The sequence below is a fragment of the Merops nubicus genome, unplaced genomic scaffold, assembly GCF_000691845.1.
Source record: "Merops nubicus isolate BGI_N331 unplaced genomic scaffold, ASM69184v1 scaffold19130, whole genome shotgun sequence".
NCBI classification, from domain to species: Eukaryota; Metazoa; Chordata; class Aves; order Coraciiformes; family Meropidae; genus Merops; species Merops nubicus.
The window spans coordinates 12,742-22,266 of NW_008582510.1; positions in this window are offsets into that span (position 1 = coordinate 12,742).

The window sequence follows — 9,525 nt, forward strand, 5'->3', positions numbered from 1 at the left end:
TCCAGGGATTGTATCAGTTTCTGAAAGTATGAGATTGAAGTCCAGCAAAAGACTTAAGTGCTAACGAAGATGTTTACTGCAATTAATTGTTATAGTCCAAAATTATGTGTGTCTTATAATCTTGAGAGTACTAAATTCCTAAATTGTTTTGTGAGCATTTATTTTGCTGGCACCTTTTGTGGGCAAATGATGATATTGGGTCAGTTTCTTTGGGAGCCAAAAGGGATATGAGGCGCTCAGAGCCAGCCAGCCAGCAGGAAGTCTGTGGGAGAGCCAAAAGCTAGAAAGCAGGGTTTGGGTTCTTTAACCAAAGTTGTCCCTCTCATGGAGAGGCTAAGGGCTTCTAAAGGTTTTGAGAATTTCTGTGTGCACAGGATGGAAACAAAGGATTACAGACAAGCAAAACACCTCTGGAATTTATTGTGCTTTAACCACAGGATGTGGTTATGGAAAAATCATTCTTGGGTTTTTGGTAATATTTGGACCTGAGGCCTGCTCTTAAATTATGCTGAACAACTTCAGTGAAAGTTAAGAGTAATCGGAATTTTGAAAAGCAGGGAAATGGCTGTGACACTAATTAAGTAGGTGATTTGTGCTTCTGCAGGAGCTCCCTGATCTACCAGGTAAGATTTGGCCAGTGAACTATGAGCCTGGGTTAAGTTCCCAGATCAGCCTCAGGTGTTTCACAGCATGGGTTTTGGCTGAGCACTTTACATATGTGTAGCTGCTTCCTTTCTCCTTGTGTTTCTATGTAGAATGTAAAGTCTTTGAGCCATGGATTGCCTTTTAGGAAGCTGCTAGCAGATCTGAGCTGAGGGCTATAGCTTAAGTCCATTACTAGTTTGTATTTTGTTGGGGTATAGTGTTTATAAAAACTTATTTCTCCCTCAATATCAAAAGATAAACCCAAGGATTTTATGGATGTTGTATATTTGAATTACATTCTCATTAAAGAATATTGTTTTTTCTCAGTTTTGAATGGTTACTTCCTAGATTGTAATGTCTGAATTTCTGTCACTTGTAATTTTGTATCTCATTATGCCATTTCATCTGCTTGGAGGTGAATACAGGGGAAGTCCATAGTTGTTTTACTAGTTTGGCACATTTTTTGTCTCCTTTGGTTGATCCTATAGGGTTTCAACTCTGTAATGCTTTTCACTCAAGCTGGTGTAAATCCCTGTCACTGCTAAACTTGTGAAGGTACATGTGTAAACCAAGTGGTAGTATGAATGTGCCAAGAGAAAGGGAGCTTCAGACAGACCCACGTTGAGCTTTGCCAAATTGCTTCCACTGCAGCTGGAGAGCTGCAGCTGCAAGAGCAGAAATCATGGATTTGATGGAACAGCCTTGGAGTCACAATGTTTCTGTTGTTGTATTTGCTTATTTAAACAAAAGTTGCAATTTTAGAAGTGAAATAGTTTAAATATGAGCTACTGTCCTAAGTTCTTAACTTCTTGTAACCAGGTAGAAAACCCCTAAATACTGAAGCACCACCCCAGCAGAGCTATATAACCTTTAGACCTGTCAGAGCAAGAAAGAAACCTGAAAGCACCAGAAATGCTTGGACACCTACTTAGCAGTACTTTTAAGATTGGCTCTGCATGTGTGTGTTCTTACTTCAGACTTCCCACATTCAGGAAGTAGATCCTACATTAATTAGATATTACTCCTCAGAAACCAGAAATCAGTCATGGTGTAGAAATCCAGTTTTCTGGGTGTATCCAGAGGAGGATCTCATTTCATGTCAGTTTGTAAGACAGTGGTAGCCAAGTTCAAATGACAAGGGGAAAGGAAGAAGGTAACTAAAGGCTGTTCAGTGAGCTGTAATGCATACGGTCAGCTTGCTTCTTCATGTCGTAGTCTGGGAATTTTAAAATCTCTTTCATGGGAGAAAGCAATACACTCTTAGCTCTTCTGGAGGTTTTCAATGTAATTTTGAAGGTGGTATCGAAGAGGAAGTAGTGCCAGTTTTATGTGTTATTGTGTGTTTTGTTCTGTCTGACTTTTTTTTTTTTTTTTTTGATCCTGAGCATTTATATTGTTTCTACAACAAACTGTCTTGGGCATTTCTGGATAAAGTAAACTTCGAGCTAAGCATCAGTTCAATTTATACTTCTTTATGCTAACATTAATGGTAACATACAAGTGATTTTTAGAAGATCTGTTAAGTGTTAGCCAGGCAGTAAAGTAAAAAGAAGCATCTTTGTATATGTAATAGCTTTAACTTGATTTATAAATGATTGTTTATCTTAAAAAAATATTAAATACAATTTAAAAATTTCTGAAAAATATTGAGCGTCCTTAAATATGGACTGTACATAGTTGAGCGGGAAATAACTAGCAGCTTTTTATAAAACAATGTCTGAAGGATCTGCTTGTTAAGATATATACTTGAATTATAGCACAGCATTTGAATAATACAAATCATACTTTTGTTTTAAAATAATTCCTTTAAAATTATTTTAATGAAATGTTTTTTACAGATTTGATATAAAATACTTCCAAACCTGGACTGAGTACATATTATACCACTGTATTTTGCAAAAAGAAAGACTTCAAATGAGTATCAGTATTTCAGTTCACAATACTGATTATAATTCAAAAAGTATACAAGAGATTTCCTGTAAAATATTTAACTTCTCAGTGTAAGTGTGCTTAATTTGAACTAAATTAAGATATTTTCACAATTGTGAGTATTCAGGATGAGGATTCAAATTAGGTCTCCTGCAGTATGTGTTCCTGTTAGGCCAACTAGCTCAATAAACTCTTGAGAGTTGTGGAAACTTTATACTTTGAAGTTAATAAATAAACTAAGTTGATAACCAGAAACCCTTGGTGCACTGCAGGGTTTCTTTACAGAGGTTTGTGGAGGTGTCCACTGAACCAGTCAGGAAGTCTGAATAAGGACAGTGTGAATACTTTTGAAAGCAGTGGTCAAAGCTGTTATCATTAATAATTTCTACTTAGGTTCAAAAAAATGAAGCTACTGGTCAGAACACAAACTATCTCTCATAACTGGATCAAAAGAAAAAAGTGAAGAGGGCTGCTTTTTTTGAAAAAGGAGTCAAAACTGTACTTTTGTTAACTTCTGTATAATTTCCATAACCACAGTGAAATCTGTGTTTCCACAGCTTGTTTAGTGTGCTCTTGAACAACTGGTGAACAGAAGTCTTGAATAAAACTGAGAGGAATCAAACCATTTCTCAAGTCTCTGCCCTAAACAAATGTTACATTTGGTGAAGTACGATTATTCTGGGATTTCATAATATAGAAATAATGCACCTTTCTGTTCTGGAGTTTCCGTTACGTGAAATTTCTTGTCTTGAAGCTCATGAATTCTCCCTAAAATTAATCAAGGTCCATTGTCATGTCCTCCTCTTCTTTGTGCTGTAATACTCCAAACCTAAACTGGAAAAAAAAAACCTCAAAAACACTAATAGACAGAGATGGTATTAAGAAGCAACAGGAAGACTTTTTTTTTTTTTTAATACTGTAGGAGTTTTCTTCACCTTTGACCGTTTCTAGCTTGATAAAGTTTAGATACTTAAAAAACAAACCAAACCCAGGATAAAGCAGATCTGTGCTGCGGTTGCAGCATTGATCCACCAGCTCAATACTACGCAAATAACAATTTGGTAGGTGTGAGAAGCAACTGCTGGGAAAGCAGCAAGGTGCAGTGCTCATAATGCAACTGGTTAAATGTTCTACAGTCAAAATGAAAACAGCCTGCAAGCTGTTGCTAGGGAAATGGGTGCCCGTGGTTAGTGTTGAACACAGAGAGGTTTCTGTGCCTTGTAGGTCAAAAAGCAGCTCCAAGTACTTTGTCTGCGTAGCATTTAACTTCCGGAAACTTCCCACTTACCAGCAGACTGGTCTCTGTGCCTCTGAGGAGCTCTGTTACAGATACAGAGAGAATATCCTCCCCCTGCTTTACATTGTTGCTGTGAAGTATTTCTCTCGCTTGTTACCTTTTGTTTACTTCTCTGTGTATGGTAAAGGAAGTATGATGTCCTGAGGGCCTGATGCTGAGAACACTTCTGGTGCAGGGGAGGCAACTCGATCCCTCTGCAACTAAAGTAAATCTTGTACCTTACTGTTTAGCAACAACTCAGGCAAAAAGTTATGTTTTTAGGTACATCTTTAAAAAAAAAAAGTTTTTTTTTTTAAAATCAGTCAAACTTTGTGAATTTGGCATACTCTGTAAATTAATTTTCTGAAAGCCAGCTAGGTACGTTGTGTGTAGAAATTGCTACAATTAAGCACCCTTATAAACGGTGAAAGCAACGGTTCTTAGATGCTTTAGTTCCTCATCTAAAAATCTCTGAAGAATGTTGTTTCTGGCATGATTTTAGAAAACCGTCATAGTATGTTTTTGTAAAAGATATTATAGTATTTTTGGGACACCCCAACTATTTGGGCATCCTTCTTGTTTTCTCAGCTGGATACCAGTAAACTGCTGCCCAGTATTGCCCTCCAGACAGCACTGGTCCGATTCAAGGGAATGTGAGGCATCTCCCCACTGATTACCAGGGACTCATCCTTAGTGCTGAATGCATAATAAGGAGAAAGAAAAGAAGCTTATTTGAGCATTCCAGATGGAACATGCAGCAGAAGTTAAACAGTTTTATTCTTATCTGCTTTTACACCAGCACAGACACAGCAGATTTGTATCTGCCTCTTCAGCTGAGTTCTGTGAGATGTCTAATGTTTTTTCCTCTCATCTATCTCCAAGACTGCCAGAAGACTTTGTCAGGATCTTGACTTTTTTTCTTAAGAATTATCTCCAATTTCCACATAACTTTTATAAACACTGATGCCTGTTAGGCTTGGATAGTTGGAGCTAACTCCTGGATGAAAGATAATGGGACTTAGTCACAACTGTCCCAAGGCTTAGGTATGAACCGGACATTTAACCCACTGTGACAGAATGGAGTGCCTATTTTGAGTGGTGATTGAAGTAGTTTGTATATTCTAGCAAAAATTTAACAGAAAATTGCTATAGGTTTATTTCAATTCCTTTAGCTTTGTGTCAGAGTATTTGGCTTTTCCGTTTGTGAAGTGGGTCTCTAGTGATGGAGCTTTGGGGTAACAACAAAGCAGATGTTGATATGTTCCCTTCTCAGCACAGCTACTTACCTTGCATCAGGTTTCCCACTGACATCTTAATTCCAATTTCCTGCTCTGTGTCTCTTCTGCTCTTGGTCATTGTTTCAACATTGCTGTATAACCATTTACTCCCCTTCTTGATTCCTGTCCCTGGTGAAGAGGAAGACAAAGGCAAGAGCTGTTATGTATGATATGGACTCCCCTACTAGAAAGCTGGTGTGATAAGTTTAGGGATGATAACATGACCATACCTTCTGATCATCTGTCTATCTGGAGATAAAATTTTCTGTTCATGACATCTTAGGAATGTGCCTTTCTGCCATTCTCATGCTCCAAGACATGCAAACCTAGTGGGCAGAATCTCTTAATTTCCACACTAACAGTAGATAAGTCTTTCCTCCCTGTACCTTGCAGCTCTGGATACATTTTTTTATATATTTTAGCTGATTTTCCTACCACGTCATATTTGCTGATCTGTGATCCAAAATGAAAGATGCCTTTCTCAGACATTTCTATCTATCATTGTGTTTCATTCAAGCTACATCCATGCTACAGCTTGCCACAGTGAAGTATTTTTTCTTCTGTTGATTGTCCAGCTAAAAGGTGCATAATACGTGGAGACAGAGTAGTTTTTGATTTCTTGAACGACCAGGGGAAGAAAGAGAAGCATTGTCAATGCTTACAGTGGTCCTTGAAGTAAAGATTCCCTTTCTCGTTGCAGGTTGGTGTGTGTGATACGTGAAAAGATTTAGTGTCAAGGATCATACCTGAGTGGGCTGAGGTCTGCTGCAGGAATCTGAGAATGATGGAATGGACCATAGCGAAGTGGAGAAATACGACTTCTGCCGATGAATCCTGTGCCCTGTGATGGTAAGCAGCCGGCAAGCACGTGGCTTTCGTCGGTAGTCGCAGTAAGATTTATGACTGTGAAACCCCAGAGTAATCTCTTATGCTCAGGTCAGAGTTCAGTCCAGGTAAAAAGTGCTTTCTGACTGGCTGCATATGGCCCTGGGGTTGGTCAGATACAGTGATAACCTTGACTAGGTAGTGGCGGCATACTTTGCTGTTTTGGAAAGTTCTGTGGACTTCATGCTGCTCTGAGGCAGTAACTGCATGGCTTTTTAGAAAAGGAACTTTTGTCATATCCTGTGTCGTGTCTGGTTTTTCGCATTAACTAGTTCTTTTTTAAAACTAGTTAACTGGACTTAGTATCAACAAATTGGAAGGATAAAACTGCTTAAGGAGGACTTAGTTTAGAAGTGTCTGTTTCAGTCTGGCTCTTGCCAGGTGAGATACCCGTGCTTCCATTCAGTGCTCTACACAATGCAGGTTTCCAGTAGCCTGTTGGAGCTGGGAACAGTAGAACTGGCTGTCAAGCAAAGCTTTGAAAATTGAAAGATGAAAGATAAGATGAAGAATGATAGTGATTAGATCTGTGTTCAGACATTCTATTAGCTGAGCTGACAATCAACATTTGGCATGGGAAAAAAAAAAAAATCCTGTGAAGCACGTTGGTTGTCTGTGGAAACCTCTCACTGCTTCTGCATGTCTCAGCTCTCTCTGTGATCCAAGAGAGCTTCCCCAGGCAGTGGTGAAGGCTTGGCTCGTGTGCCATGTCGTCTGCATCAGCGAAAAAAGAGAATAAAACTAACAGTTTTGAAGTGTGTGTTGCTATCAGGTGGGACAGAACATACAAGATTTCAGAGATTTGCATCCCATTATCATTGCTTTATTTCAGAATGAGTCTGCAAAAGACTTTTCCTAAATCAAATATTACATTTTGGAAAACTTTTAAAGAAGAATTGTGTGTGCTTGCTGTTGTGTCCCAAGATAGGGAATGACTGTAGAAACAGTGCTTCTGTTGGACGTGTAGGTATGCCTCCTTGGTGGTGTTTTTAGTACTTAACCTCCAAGGGAGGGAACTTCCTTATTGTGAGTGTTAGTTTTAGTTTTAGTTTTTTTGGCTGTGAAGTACGGATGTGGTGGTGTAACTACTGTTGCATGGTTGACATGTGAAGAAGTTTGGAGAACATTAACATTCCTCTATACTGTACAGAAATGAGATTTTTTTTTTTTTTTTTTGAAATGCAATGTGTCCTTGATAAGGCTTACTCTTTAAGTACTGGTCATTAAGTAAAGGGGGGGAACTGGATTTAATCTGTCTCCTTCCCTTCCCCCTTGTTTCATAAATAGTATGAAGCATTTGCTTTCTTAAAGGACGTTTTATACCTTAACAAAATATTTGTCCTGTAATCACCCTGCGGTACACTGCTTTGGGTACTGATGCACAATCACGTTCTTTCCATTGTCCATCTCTTGGCCTTGAGCTGAGGTTGGTTTCCAAAGTGGGACTGCTGGTGGGTCTCATTGCTTCCGGAGGAAGAGTCTGAAGAGTGATATAGAGGATGCTGTTGAGTAAGCAGAAATTCAGACAGAAGCCACGAGTTTGGCCTTTGGCAGCAGGCACAAGTGACGCTGTTCTTACAGAATGGTTTATTCTTGCATTTTGGTTGTGACAGGCTTTGAGGGGACCTTATAGCGACCTTCTGGTACCTGAAAGGGGCCTACAAGAAAGCAGGGGAGGGACTATTCACAAGGGTTTGTAGTGACAGGACGAGGGGTAATGGCTTTAAGCTAGAAAAGGGGAGATTTAGGTTAGATGTTAGGAAAAAGTTCTTCAGTGTGAGTGTGATAGGCCACTGGAATAGGTTGCCCAGACAGGTGGTGGAGGCCCATCCCTGGAGACATTCCAGGTCGAGCTTGATGGGGCCCTGAGTAGCTTGATCTAGTTGATGTCCCTGCTGATGATAGCAGGAGGTTGGACTAGATGACCTTTGGAGGTCACTTCCAACCCAATACATTCTATGATTCTATAAAATTGCTTTCAAACGATACTTGGTTCTGTGATAGAACTCTGTACTGGTAGCAGAGTGCAGTAGGAATATAATTGTTGATTTATGATTCAAGGAGCCTTAAAGGGCCATTAACCTGCTATTCAGTGACACATTTTCAGTGTACATGTCAATGTTAGTTCATCCACAAAATTAGACACTTGAGGGAGGGAAGCAGAAGAAGTGAAAAATGTCGTGGATGTCAGCGGCCCATATGTCTTCCATGCTTCAGTAGCATGGACGTGTTGTGGATAGGGGAGAGGCTTGAGCCTCCTTTTCTGTTTTATTGGGTTTTGTTGGACTGAACCTAAACAGCAAGTGATTTCTTATCTGGCTCAGGACAGGTTTTATCTTCTGCCCGCCCACAGGGTGGCCCTTATCCCCTGCCGCAGTCTGATTGCAGCTGCTCTGGGCAGACACACTGTTTACCATAGAGGTGGGAAAGATGCATGTCTGTGTTCGGCTGTAACACTCCCCATAAATAACTAAGGGAGACAGGGGAAAAAATAAGTCATGTGTGATGCCCAGTACACTCCTGCTCTCAGTGTTTTTTTTTTTCTTTTTGAACTTCTCTTGGCATATCTAGCCATAGTTAGAAGAATCAACTTACATCCTTGTATTCTGGCTCTGTCACATCAGCAGACTCTGCTTCTTGAGTGCTTTAGTGAGGTAGAAAATCTGAGACATATTTTAAATACTGCTATACAAATGAGAGAGTAATTATATTGAGCTTAGGAAGCTGGTCAGCCTGAGTGCTTTTGTTTGCCAGCTGCTTATAATTCTGTATCCTAAATGTTTGTGTTTGGAAAAAAAACTCTTGATGGTTTAAACATACCTTTCTTGAAGTAATTTTTTGTTTGTTGCTCATTTCAATATAGGCTGAATATTACCTAGTGTAATACATCCCAGAATGTTTTGTTTTGTTTTGTTTTTTTTTTTTTTTTAGAAAAAAAAAATATTAGGGATTTTAATTTCTGTGAAGGGGTATTCTAGTAGAAATTGAGGTTTATACAGAGACACATTACATCTCTATTCCTTCTCAGCTAAAACTCTTTATTTTTCTCTGTAGTGTTCAAGTTAAGCACTGTATTTAAGTGTGGTTTTTTTCCTGCAATTTATATAGCTTAACATTGTGGATTTTATTACTATAAATAACTGCACAAGCATTCTACTTTTGATATAACTAAACTGAAATTACACACTTAAAAACTATCCTGACTTCTGAGGACACTGTGTTCAAAGATATGAATTTAAAATAGGTCACTGAAAACTTAAAAGTGTAAGTGGAATATTGACTTTTGTAGGGTAAGTTCAATTTTAAACCAGCTGAAATCAGAAAATCTATCAGTAAGATGTGGCAGGGAGTCTGGGAGTCATGAAATAATCACACACCTTGGGCTTTGAAAGATGCAAAACCCAACTCCAATTCCCTTCAGATTTATTATCTTTTTACACCCTGGAGTTTGCTGTTTATGAAAACCAGTATTATTAAAGGACTTTTTATTTTATTTTTCTTCCCCTTCCTGCT